At 38.7% G+C, this 14389-nt stretch overlaps 1 protein-coding gene across 6 annotated transcripts in view; it reads right to left on the reverse strand.

The window, feature by feature from the left end:
* RNASEH2B (ribonuclease H2 subunit B) overlaps positions 1 to 14389 on the reverse strand; it is a 798611-nt gene that overhangs the window by 567602 nt on the left and 216620 nt on the right. For all 6 annotated transcript variants that reach the window (XM_079902671.1, XM_079902668.1, XM_079902673.1 and 3 more), the window contains one exon: positions 6161 to 6287. The gene's annotated coding sequence lies outside the window, so the exon portion shown is untranslated. The remainder of the gene's footprint in view (positions 1 to 6160; positions 6288 to 14389) is intronic.

Genomic DNA, 14389 nt, shown 5'->3' on the forward strand with positions numbered 1-14389 from the left:
GAAGGTTGGGGGGGGGACGGAAATGGCAGTTGAAAAACAGATGGTGGCAACCTGTCCCTTTAAATAGGTTTTTGAGATGTGAATGGAAGGTTTCAAAATAACCGAGGAAGACAATTTAATGCATCTGAGAGGGCCAGGAATGATTCAATTTTTTATAAGTCTTGGAATACCTAGAGTTGATGCCATGACTGAAGCCCCAAGAAACAGGGAGCACACACGGCAAAAGCCAATAGGGAATTTGAACCAAGAACACATGCCACCACTCAACTACCACGAGTAAGATAAAGGACATTTAAATATTGGAATTTTGGAAAGAATTTAAATATTGAAACACTTAGGTTCCATGTACTGTTCATATATCTATTATCTCCTATTAACTATATATTATTTTTATTAACTAAACTTCTACTCTAACTTCTCTGTGGTCCATCTCCTAGCAATAGAATTGATCTAGGTATTTGACCTGTATTTCAGAAATTTGTAGAGATGGAATATGTCAGCAAAGGTAATATTGCACAAGACTAATGCATTAGTCAGAATATGCTAATTGCTATAATAAACAGTCTCAAATCTCAAAATGTCAGTGGCTTAACACATCAAAGGTGGTTCATTGCAGGTCATGTTTTAGTCGACAGGAATAAGGGAGGTGGAGAATGGAGAAAGCCCACCCATTCCTACCTGCCTTGGCCTAGAAGTGACACAACCATTTTTGCTCATGTTCCATTGGCAAGAACTAGTCACATGACCTTACTAGATACAGGAGAAGTGGTAAATACAGTTTGACCATGTTCCCAGGAAGAAGAAACAGGTTTGGTGAGCACTGAGCCAGTTGCCAGGAATAATTACATGAGGAACTCACAGAAAGCTGCCCAAATATGTTGGTCTTCAATAGTTTCACATATCTCAGATAATAACATCCTAGAAAACAGGGACACTGTATGGACAACTTTCTTATTAGCACTTGAGTCAGTGCCCCATCTGTTAACACTTATTCATAGGATTAAAAGCGTGCAGAATTCGACTGCCTTTATTCAAATCTGGATTCTGCTACTTGCCTCCTCTGCAAGGTTATACATCCTCTTGGTACCTCAGTTTTTTCACTTATAAAATAAGAATATTAGTACTCATTTCATAGGATTGTGAAGTTTAAATGAGATAATTCTTATAAAGCATTCAGCATAATGCCCAGCACGCGATTTCTTAATATTTGTTAAGTACTTTCTACATGCCAGGGAATACCATAAGGGCTTTACATTAATGAACTAACAAGACTCACAACAACACACCAAGGCAGGAACTTTCTCCATTTTGTATACAGAAAAACAAGTCCAGAGCTAACCCATCCAAAGTCACACAACTAACAAGTGGAAAAGCCACAATTGGTACCTCAGGCATTCTGGCTCCAGACTCAGTCTCCCTACTATCATCTCCTGCCTCTCAATATTCCCTATTGTTATTGCTATTTTAACACATTTATTGAAGTATAATTGATGTACAATAAACTGTACATATTCAAGATGTACAATATGATGTATAATATGTTTTGACATATTATACACCTGTGAAACTGTCACCACAACCACACCACAACCTGTGAAACTGTCACCACAATTGTCACCACAACCATCACAATATGATGGAGGACATATACATCACCTCCAAGAATTTCTTCAAGCCCCTTGGTAATCCTTCCCTCCCACCACTCCCCACTCCCCACATCCCCCTATCTGCTTTCTGTGCCTACAGTATAGCCTGAATTTTCCAGATTTTTACATAAATAGAGTCATACAGTTTGGACTCATTTTCATCTGTTATGTCGAATTTCATTCATGTGTTGCATGTATCAATAGTTCATTCCTTTCTATTGCTAAGTATTCCATTGCATAGATACACCATACTGTAATTTGTCCATTCATCTATCAATGGACATTTGAGTTGATTCTTGTTTTTTACTGTTACCATAAAGCTGCTATGAATAATCATGTACAAGTGTTTATATAGACAAATACTTTCATTTCTCTTCAGTGAATACACAGGAGTAAAATGGCTGGGTCATATGGTAGGTATGTGTTTAGCTTTTTAAGAGACTACCAAACTATTTTCCATACGGTTGCACAATTTACATATCCATCATCAGTGTATGAGGGTTCCCAGTTGCTCCACATCCTCAACTTGGCATGGTCAGTCTTCATTCTCCTAGGTGTGTAACAGTATCTCATTATGGTTTTAATTTGCTTGTAACAAATAATGATATTGAGCATTTTAATATATTTATTTGCCATCTGATGTTTTCTCTGGTAAAGTGCCAGTTTAAATCTTTTGCCTATTTTTAATTGAACTGATTTTTCTCTTACTACTTTATGTATTGTTTGCAAATCTCTTATTAGATATGTGATTTGTAAATATTTTCTTCCAATAGCTAGCTTTTTTATTCTCTTCTAAGGAGTAGAGGTTCTTAATTTTGATGAAGTCCAATTTTTATATGCTTTTATTTTATGGATCATGTCTCTGATATGAAATTTAAGAAATTTTTGCCTAATGCCAGAGCACCAAAATTTTCTTTTATGTTTCCTTCCAGAAATTTTATTCTTTTAGATTTCACATTTAAGTCTATGATCCTTTTTTGGTCTATATATGTTTCAAGGTTCAGATCAAAGGTTTTTTTTTTCTTTTATTGTATATGGATGTCCAATTGTTCCAGCACCAATTGTTGGAAAGACCACTCTTACTCCACTGAACCCTTTGTGTCTTTATCAAAAATCAATTGACCATATACATGTGGACTTGTTTGTCCATTATATCCATTGACATATTTGTCCATCTTGACACCATTACCACTCTATCTATATCATAGTAGCTTTATAGTAAGTCTTGAAATCAGGTAATGGGAGTCCTCAAGCTTTGTTCTTTTTCAAAGTTGTTTGACTATTCTAAATCTTTTGCATTTCTATATGAATTTTAGAATCAGCTTCTTTAATTGCTACTCAAAAAAAAGCCTGCTTTGAACCTATAGGATCAATTTGGGGAAAATTAACAACTTAAAAACACTGAGTCTCCCATTCCAGGAATACAGCATATCTCCACATTTATATAGCTGTCCTTTAATTTCTCTTAGCAAGGTTTAGTTGTTTATAGTATACAAATATTGCTATTATTAAAAACTTCTCTCATATCCATATTGTTTCTCTACCTAGATTGTACCTATGAGAATCACATCACATTTCTCTTGCGTCCTCACTGAGCTTCCATTTCCTCATCTGTGAAGAGGGGGAAAAAAAAACCTACTTCACAGTTGGACACAAAATCACACATGTAAATCACCCAACATCTGTGCCTGCTGCTGGATTCTACTGGCCTGATTATAGAGTTATTAACTTTTATTTAATAATAGGATAAGGAGGAAATTAGAGAAGTTGTAAGGATGAGGCCACAAAGTGTGGATTCAAAGTGAAAGACTGATAAGATAGAGACTAAAGAAGGAACCAAAGACCACAGCAGTAGGAACTGCACATAAACTAACCCCAAGACTGTTATGACAGCAGTATTAATACTCATGGCTAGACAGAGAATACACAGAAAGATGTACATGTACATGTACATGCACATACATTAAGAGATTAACTGGTGATGTTCCAGTTTTAGGAATGGGACTTAGAAGGGATTAGAAAGTCAGCCAAAGAAGAACCCTGAATATGTAGCACTGTACATTCTCTGCATATCTGGGCAGGCTATAACCTTCTCCAAGCCTTGGTAAGAACTGAATAAGCTGACCTGGCATGTTTTTAAAATATCTTAACTTCTATCTGGTCCAGAAAGGCCACAACCACCAGGAAAGAAGGTTCCACATACCCAGAGTGGGCACTCAATAGTGAAACACCTGGCATAATCCTAAGTGCATGTAACCCTCAATAAAGTCTTGATTGACTAATCTTTTTCCAAGTGTAAACACATTTACAATTAAGGTCCTAAAATGTTTATGATTGGTGGGTGTGGAGAGAATAGATTTATTAATCAAGGTAATTAACACAACCACAACAAATAAACCAAAATCTTAGAGGCTTAGCATAATAAAGGTTTAGTTGATATGTGTTAGGTAGGCCTCCTTCATCTCATAGCTGCACTATCTCTAACATGTGGCCTCCAGTGTGGCCATACCAGGGCAAGAGCGCCACAGAGGAGGTACACTGGCTCTTAACTGCTTCAACTCAGAAGATCCACCCACAGTCCACTGAGCAGAACTAATCACATGGGCCAGACTTAACTGCAAAAATGACTGGGAAATACAGGGGAACGAGCATGTAGTGAGCATTAACTATATTCCTGCAGATAAACCCAGCTCCTTCCCTCACTCTACTCACTTTCTCCCCTCCAGAAGTGGTAGGGGAGCAAGTAGATCAACTATTTAAGCAAAGGGTCTGCTTTGAGGTATGTTACATGGACAGAGGGAAAAAAGACATGGAAATCAGGTTATAGTGATGAGGGAGATGGATCAGTATTTATAGAAGGAATTTCAGAGAAGAGTTCTCAATGACAGTATTCCTGTACCCAAATATCCACAACCAAAAAGCTCTGAAATGTTTCTGTGTTCCAAATGTGTAACCAAGGGGGGAAACCAGAGAGACCCCATTTGCCATAGCTTCCAGTGACTCACTGGGGGATTTTGTCCTTCCCATCTCCACAATTCTGGGCTCTGCAGAGTTGGAGGCCTTGGCCCTTGAAGAGTACATTCTTGCCAGAAGACAGAGCAAGAGTCCCATTGAACTATAAGTTATGACTGTTGACAGGGCACTCTGGCATCCTAGAGCCCAGGAATCACAGAGGAAAAGAGTAGTCACCATATTGTCTTATTATGTCTCCATGGGATCTGCAGTTAATCCTCTTTTTCATTCCTGATATTTGTGATTTGTGTTCGCTCATTTTTTCTTAGTCAGTCTAGCTATGGGTCTATTAATTTTCTCTATCTTTTCAAAAGTCAACTTTACACCTGTCTTTATATTTAAAGTGCACTTCTTGTAACCAACATAGTTTCATTGATTTCTGTTATCTTAATTGGTTCCATCTTTTTACTGAATTGGGGTTTTAATTTGCTCTGTCTTTCTAGATTTCTAAGGTTAGTACCTTAGATCATTAATTTATAATTTTCTTGTTTTCTAATACAAGCCCTTAAAGATATAAAATTTCCCCTAATTACTGTTAGAATAGCTGCCTTAAAATCCATGTCTGATAATTCTAATACCTGAGCCATCTCAGGGTTGATCTATACTGATTATATTTTCTCTTAAGAAGAGGTCAAGAACCCCATTCTTGTTCTTGTGTATGTCAGTAACTCTGGATGGTATCCTGGATATTGTGGAGGATTTCTTGTGAGGACTCTGAACTATATTATACTTCTCCCAAAGAGTATGATATTTTTGTTTTGGCAAAATTGCAAAAAAATAAATTAAAAAGGACTCTTTCTTGAGCAACAGGTTTTATCTCAGTTTAGTGCATTTATCCTTTACAGAGCTGCTTGTAGTCTGCCACATACATTCATGGGATCAGCCAAGAATTTGGGAAGTTTATACACAGAATTTAGGGCTCGTCTCTCGGGCTCTCTCCTTTTAGAGATTTCCCCCTCACTTTTCAATGGCTGTAGCTGCTCTCAACTCGTTCCTCTAGTTCTTCAGGCCAGAAAGACTATGGACATTGCCTACAGCCAACTCTTAAGCTAAAATACTATAAATAAGGGAAGGAATTCCTTGCTTTGTCCTTTCAAGTGCCAACCACCCTCCATAATCTCCTTGCATTTATTCACTTTCCAGTGCCTTCAAAGGTAGTTCTTTGTATTTTTCATCTGAAGTCAGTTTGGTAGCAACTTAGCCATCCCAGGAGTGAAAATCAGTATGCATTTTTAAAAATAAAAATTAGGCATAAGATATTTAAGTGTGTGAATTAATTTCTTGTGTTCATTTTTTTCACAAGAAGACTTAGAGGAGTAAAAGAACACAAGACAGATTGGAAGTGTAGAGTGAACGTTTCTAAAAAGAGAAAATACAGAAGGGGAGGTAGAGCCACTAAAGACAACATAATTTTGCATTACCGTCGATTAAGCCAAATCTGACCAGAGTGATAAAGATTATTGGTTAACATGTTTGGAAGGCCATGAGGCTGTGCTCCATACCTTCTGCTTGCCCAGATCCACTTTCCACTCTTCTCCTCTGCTCTCTGCCTTGGGACCAACCTGTACGGATGCATCAAGAGTTCCCTTCCTTTCTGGCTTCCATTTGGATTCAGCCAGTGGTGAGTACCTGCAGGAGATCAAAGCAAGGGAAAAAAGTGAGGTCAGGAAATTTTTTTCCCAAGATCTCTCCCTGGTAGTTTTCTGTGGCTTGACTGCATCCTTCCACCAAAGGCCACAGTTCCTGTCAGACGGTTTTCTCCAAAAACTCTAGATTCTGGTAAACACTCCTTCTGCTTGCCCCTTCAGACTTAGGGTTGGTAAATGGCTCCCTGCTGGGGTACTGCAACATCCCTCAGTGCTTTTCCTAAATCCAGCACACACCTTTGTAAAAAGTCCCTTTATTAAACTCTTCCCAGTATGAGTGCACCATCTGTTTCCTGCCAGGATCCTGAAGGATAGAGCACTCCCAGACAAAAAAAAAAAAAAGACTTTAACAGGTCTTAGAAAGAGAGGATGTTAAGTACCAGCCCACATGCGGTCAAACAGTAGAGGAGACCTTCAATACCTCTAAAAACAGTAACCCATAAATTTCACTCACATGCATTGTCTAATTTAATGTTAGCAACACTCTGATTTAATAGGTATTGATATCATTTCCATTAAAGGTGAGAATACTCAGACTCTATGGAAATGGGTTTACTAGGATTCCCAGATCTTCTTTAGACTACGGATCCTATCATCTTCCCCCTACACCCTGACCCTTGCCATTCAGATAACACACACCACCAATGCTAAAAATCAGAGTTCTCTAACTTTGAGGGCAGGCAGGACATTTTTAAAGTCCTTGAAGCCCAGGGAAGGGAGTGGTCACTCACACTTTGTCTATTAAAGCCCAAATGTTGGAGGAATGGCACATGACAATTTCAGCCAGTTTGGAGATCTGAGTTCATTAGTCATTAGTCGCATTTATTTTAAAGAAACTTTATTTAAAAGAAATCATGATTCAACATGGGAGTTGCAATGTATACAGCACCCTTAAATATTTCTTAAACATTGTCCCATGGCTTCCCAGGAGTTCCCACACTTCAGATTGTGAAATTCATGATATAGAATAAAAGCAGAATAGATGAAGATCTTGGGCTCTGGGGACAAGTAGATCTGAGTTCCTGGTACAATACTTGCTAGTAGCTGTGTCCTAGGCAAGCAGCGTAAGTTTTTTGATCCTCAGTTTCCTCATCTGTAAAATGTAGATAATAATAATACCTACATCATAATGTCAAATTAATTAAATAAGCTAATGCATTGTAGTGTTTAATATAGGGCCTGGCTAACTGTAATCATTTAATAAAACACGGCTAATAATACCCAGATTCAAATCAACAGTAAAATTTATTTTGCCATAAGATGGCACGTAAATATTAAAGGAAAAAAAAAAAACTTTTAGACACATACTAAAGCTCCCTAATTAGAAACTTAAAAAGAAATAGAAAACTAAGCCTTAAGTGTATCCAACACTGCTCCCACTTCCATTTCAATTTTTAAAAAAAGAGGGAAATTCCAGAAGTTGCTGGCCTTCTAAATAAGCCTGTCATTTCCTAAAGTAAATGCTATGTACCACTGGGTATAAAATGTAACAGAAAGCTGTCTGCTCAATTTATTTTATAGTTCCTTACTTATTGCTTTCCATTTCCTATTTTAAAGCTGTAAAGTTCCCTTAAGCTGCAGCTAAAATTATTATTGTCATTGAATTACCTTATTTCTTAGTATAGTGTCTGGATTGGAGGACACTCCCTCCTACAGCAAGCTGCAAACGGGCACTCTGCTAAAATGGGGCTGTGCAGTTTGCTCTTGTGTGTAGTTACAACCTTGCCATTTGATGTAGGGAAGTTCTTTCTGCAGATGAAATTGTTCTAATGAGCGATTCTGGATCCAGATTTTGACTGTGCAAGGCATGCTATAAATATCTGGGGATTGATTAACTCACCAGAAATGGGAATATTTTAATAGCATTTGGTCATCTTCCACAGGAAGACCAGAAGTTCCCCCCTTATAAAAAGGCTTTTTAACCTTTTAAATATTTTATCCCAAAATTCCATTAAGTGTTTGGGGGAGCCTTCAATCTGCCTTCTTTCTTTTGCTAAGGGCATGAGCAGGGCCAGTATCACTAAGCCTGCCCTCCAAGATCTGTCCATGGAAAGCTTCAGAAAAACCTACTCCTCAGGTATTGTCTGTCAAGTGTCAAGGCACAAGCAAGGTCTTCTGGGGGACATCATTCTGAAGAGTTGGGTTCAAAGCCAGAGACCTGTCTGTTCCAGAGTTAGAACCCAGTTAATGTCTCTTATATACTCCCTTTGAAATGATCACAAAATTAACGTTATAATTAAATATGTGGTTGTGTTTTTGTTTGGTTGGTTTTCTGAGTTGATTTTTTCCTTCTTCTTTTTTTTTTTTGCCTTCTTCATAATCAATGTCTGTCTTGAAAAATCAAGAAGTAGATTACAGTAGTTGGTGCTTTTGTTTATTGGGATATCGTGTGTATGTGGCTTAAACCCTGAAGTTCATCCATCTAAACTCCCACTTCCCCTGGCTTGGGTGCCCCAGACAAGCACAGATTTCTGATTTATTCAATGGCCTTTCAGATGGACAGCAAGATCCCACAACTCAAGATTATGTACACTTGTGACTATTTGTGTCAATCATAAACAGGTATCATCTAAACCACAATGGCTTTTGGCATCCCTGAACTTGGATCAAATAAGTTTAGATGTCTCTAGGGAAGAAAGTATTGGATTTTAACTTAAAATGTTATAAGAACTCAGTGACTCTGAAGACAGATATTTAACCTTTCCTTGTAGTACAACTGGCTAATTAGATAGACAGGACTCCTCATATTACTGATATAAAAGTTACGAAATTGTCTGACAAACTGTCTTCAGCAAAAACCAAATTTCAGTTTTCAGTAACCCAAAATAGCACATCACTGTGACTACTATTACCTAGGTATTTCAACCTCTGGTTAGGGTATCATTAAAAACTGGAAGCAATTGAGCTCAGAGGTGCTGCTTCAGGCTCTATGAACCACCAGTCTTACTGCCAGGAAGTCTGGATATCATGCAAAGTGGCTGGAAAGCAGGCTGCCTATTGCATGGTGGTGAGTCAATGCCATCATCAGGCCTTCTGCCCTACCCACCACAATCTACATATCTGCAGATGGAATAAACACGGCGCCAGCTTCCATTGCTGACGTGGTTCCAAATGTCTCCATCATCAGACACGCCCCTGGCCCTGGCTGCTGGAAGGTGGTCAGGAGAGGCCAGGTGGGGCTGCTTCCATCCTGAGGAGGGCTCCTCCAGCTCTCTAAATAGAGGAGGCTCTTTCAGCTTCAGCTCTAATTCACCTGGAAAGCCACCCCTGGAGATAGTAAAAATCAAAACTTCACAGCAATGATAAGAGCACTGAGAAGCAGCAGACTTCCTGAGTCTTGAAAGGAAAAGTCATTGGAAGATATTTTTCTCACTGCCATCTGTGCTTTCTTAGGCCCAGCTATATTCAAAGCTAGTCTCTCCCCATCTTAGGGACTCAGGCCTTCTGGTGAACAGAGGGCAGGCAGCTGCAGAAAATGTGTGGCTGTGAGAAAAGGATACAAAACCCTCAGGAAGGTGTGTAATATTTTTGTTGAATCAAATCACGATTTCGTAAGGGGAAAAAAGGACGCACATAAAAGTCCATTTAATGTTTGGCAAAAAGGGAGAAAAAAAAAGAGCTTTCTGTGTTTAGTGCAAACTCACTTCAAGGGAGCTATAGATCGAATTACCAGCCTGTGACATGTGGAGATTGGCTGAGCAGGCTAACAGTAACTCAAATACCAATGCTTCTGGACTGTTGCTGAGCCCATAAACTACACAGAAAATGATCCTGTTTGCTGAATTATTTTCAGTTGCAACAGCTGCCATAACAACTCAGAGAATTTTAATATGCATATACAGGCCTAGTAAGTAACCACTTCAAATACTCTGTGATGGGGGTCCTATCTTTCCTTTCAATCCTTTTAGCTGGGCGTAGTAGAGCTGATTTGAGGGATCCAGACGAATGAGGGAGCATGTTCAAGGGGATTGCACAAAGAGTAGAATTAGTACTGGAATTCCAAGTGGAAGATTCACAGGAGGGAAAAAATGTATTTTTTAATAATAAACATATACTCATGCATTACTTTTATAATCTAAAAATATACAAACAGCTCATGCAGCTCAATATCAGAAAAACAAACAACCCAATCAAAAAATGGGCAGATCTAAATAGACATTTCTCCAAAGAAGACATACATATGGCCAAAAAGCATATGAAAAGATGTTCAACATAGCTAATTATTGGAGAAACACATCAAAACTACAATGAGGTATCACCTCACACTGGTCAGAATGGCCATCATCAAAAAGCCTATTAAATGCTGGAATGGGTGTGGAGTAAAGGGAACCCTCCTACACTGTTGGTGGGAATGTAAATTGGTACAGCCATTATGGAGAACAGTATGGAGGTTCCTTAAAAAACTAAAAATAGAACTACCATATGACCCAGCAATCCCACTCCTGGGCATATATCCAAAGAAAACCGTAATTCAAAAAGATACAAGCACCCCAATGTTCACTGTAGCACTATTTACAGTAGCCAAGACATGGAAGCAACCTAAATGTCCATCAATGGATGAATGGATAAAGAAAATGTGGTACATATATACAGTGGAATATTACTCATCCATAAAAAAAGAATGAAAAAATGCCATTTGCAGCAACATGGATGGACCTAGAGATTATCCTTCTAAGTGAAGTAGGTCAGACAGAGAAAGACAAATATCAAATGATATCACTTATATGTGGAATCTAAAAAAATGATACAAATGAACTTTATTTACAAAACAGAAACAGACTCACGGACTTCGAAAACAAACTTATGGTTACCAAAGGGGAAAGGTGGGGGAGGGATAAATTAGGAGTTTGGCATTAACATATACATACTACTATATATAAAATAGATAATCAACAAGGGCCTTTTGCTTAGTTTGTATTTTCTTTTATCACAAAAAGTTTCAAATCTACAGAAAATTTGAGGAATAGTAAAGTCAACAGCTATACATCTTTTGTTTAGATTCAATAATCATTGACATTTTGCCATATTTCCTTTATCCATCTCTCTCATGCATGGCCTAAGGGTAAGGATTCTCCTACAAAACTCTCATACCACTATTACACCTAGCAAAATAAACAATCATTCTAGTCCATATTCAAATTTTCTCAATAGCCCTAAGAATGTCTTTGCTAGCTGGGCTGGATTTTTTTGTTGTTGTTACTGTTCTAGAACCAGCATCTAACCAAGGTTCACAAGTTATATTTTGTTAATTCTCTTTGGTCTCTCTTAGCCTGTGACAGTCTCACCCCCATCTTTCCCCCCACCCCCATAATGTTGGCTCTTTCCTGGATTTGTCTGAATATGACCTCCTGCTACTGTTTAACTTCTTCTCAGTCTCCTGTATGGAAGGAAGAATTTTTTTTAATGGGCTAAAATACACAAATAATATTAAACCTAAGGCAGCAAAAAAGAAAATAATTATCAAAGGTAGTTCAGCAAATAAAATACAAAAATAAGAGGAAAATGGAAAATAATGGACAATAGACCTTAAAATAGAAAGAATTTTAGCAATAAAAGTTTAAGAATGATAAACTTGAAAGGAACTAAAACTTGGGGTAAAAAGTGAATAAAAATCAGAATTAAAATCTATTTTCATCAAAGAAAATGTCTGAGTGCATGTACATTTATAAAAGGGGGATAACAACAGGCCTCCAGAGGTTACATAATAAGCACCTAGAACAGTGCTTAGTACACAGTGATTGCTATGTAACCATTTTCTGTCATTGTCACCCTCATCATCACCACATGAAACAGATACTGGAAAGCAAAAGTTAAGGCAGAAAATGTGAAATGTGAGAAAAAAAGAGAAAATAATACTATACGGGGCAATGATTTAAAAGAAAAAGACAAAAGAACTTAAATCACTATAACAAAATAGTCTCAATGCAAAAATACACAGTAAAAAAAGTTTTCATTACATAAAAAGTTAGATATCATATCATCTCTGCCTAGATATCACTAGGATCATCTGGGCAGAGAACCTGGGATGATACTGAATGAAGATGTCCCCAAGGTAGGAGCACAAAGCTGGAGGCTCTTAAGCAAACCCCCATCTCGTCCAGTCAAAGGTCCTCGATTCAAGGCCAAGTTCCCAGGCTCTCTAATGATGTGCCCTAAGCTAGAAAGCAGGCTAGATGTTGGGACATCTTCATTCTATTTGCTCATCTGCAAGGCAGTGTCAGAAAAAACTATTTCTGAGGTATTTTTAATTCCAGAAGTCTCTAAGTGTTCGGAGGTTCAGGTTTTCATATCCATTCTTTTTTTTTTTTTTTTTTTTTTACTCATTCCTCTAATTAAATTTCCTACTATTCTTTTCGTTGTGTCTCAGCCAGTCAGACTTGGCTTACGAGACGGAACCACAGAGCTAACATTTTAGGAATTTGTCCACCCTTTTTAAGTTCCTGAACTGCTTTCCTCTGCTCTTCCTCACCTGCATATGTTTATAACACCAAACAATAAGAAAAGACCTCTGCAATCCCCATTTCCAAATAGAGGCTAATGAAATACAACCCTCTATTTCAATAAAACACCTCAGTTGAACCCCACACAATTCACACCTTTGTCACCCAGGAGAGGGAGAGAGGCAAGGGCCCTAGAAAAGCTCACCAGGATTTGGTGACAGGTGAGTGTCACTTGTGTAGATACACCACTACTGACATATGAAAGCAGCTGTTCTGGAGCAAAGGATGCATAGTCCTTGTGAACATTTTGGCAATGACAGAGGTTGGGTCAGTCATGAAGTCTCCGACATCAGCACAAACCCTGCACCATCCACACAGTCGAGGCCAATGCCACACTCAGGCTGAGTTCTAGCCCCAGGAAGAGAAGACATATAACAACCATATTCATGAACATCCAGAGGCCACCTACCATACCCATACAGGCATTCTCTTGGAAGAAACAGAAACTGGTCTAAGGCATTCAACTTTCTGAGGCTTTTCCCAGTTATATCCATGCATAGCAATCTCTACATACAAGTTTTGAAATTGCTTCCAAATATAAAAGTGTGGCAGCCATTCCTTTCTCTCCTATACTTAATCATCTTTCTCCAGCAACAGCCACACACCCCACCACACAAACACACACACACCCCTCAATCTCGCAACACCCCCACGGCTCTTCCCAGGAGTGTGGCCTTCGTCTTTCTTCTTCTCCATTGCTAACCTGTCAAGAAAGAGTAGTCACAGAGCACAAACTTTGGGAGCCAATCCATAAACTTGCAAGGCTGGCCACATGTTTAAAAGCAACAACAATGATCTTAGATAAATTTGTCCTGGCTTCAAGTTTCCCCAAATGCTTTTGTCCAGATATAATTGTCACCTGATCACAAAACTTTCTGGAGGAAAAAAGTATTGTTGTTTTAAGGAAAACAGCTGTGCAGCCATTGCTGGCAACAAGAGAACCATGCACTGAAATAAAAGAGGCTTCAGGGGCCCTGCTTCAACAGCAGAGGATGCCATTTCCTTCCTACTGTCCATCTTGGACATAGAACTTTTTTCCCAATTTCTAGCACAGAGTCAAGATGGTGGACTAGGAGGACGTGGAATTCGCATCTCTGCAAAACTAGGGCACCTACCAGACACTGGTGGGGGACTACAGACACCTAAGGGGATGGGAGGAACCCCCAGTGACTGGGGCCATTCTGCTTGAGGGATCTTGGTTCCAAGGCTGGGGGTCAAGCCTGAGCTCCTGTGGTGGGAGTGTCGAGTCCAAACTGCTGGAGTAACAGAGAACCTCAGACCCCAGGGAATGTTAATCGGAGTGAGGCTTCCTGGAGATCCTCATCTTGACACCAAGACCCGGCTCTACCCAACTACCTGCAAACTCCAGTGCTAGATACCTCAGGCCAAACAACCAGTAAGACAAAAATACACCCCACCCATCAAAAAAAAAAAATGTAACAACAAAAAAATATGTTACAGATGAAGGAGCAAGGTTAAAACCTACAAGACCAAATAAATGAGGATGATATAGGCAAGCTACCTGCAAAAGAATTCAGAGTAATGATAGTAAAGATGATCCAAAATCTCAGAAACAGAATGGAGA

The sequence above is a fragment of the Stenella coeruleoalba genome (genome assembly GCF_951394435.1).
Source record: "Stenella coeruleoalba genome assembly, chromosome: 18".
In the NCBI taxonomy this organism is placed as follows: Eukaryota; Metazoa; Chordata; class Mammalia; order Artiodactyla; family Delphinidae; genus Stenella; species Stenella coeruleoalba.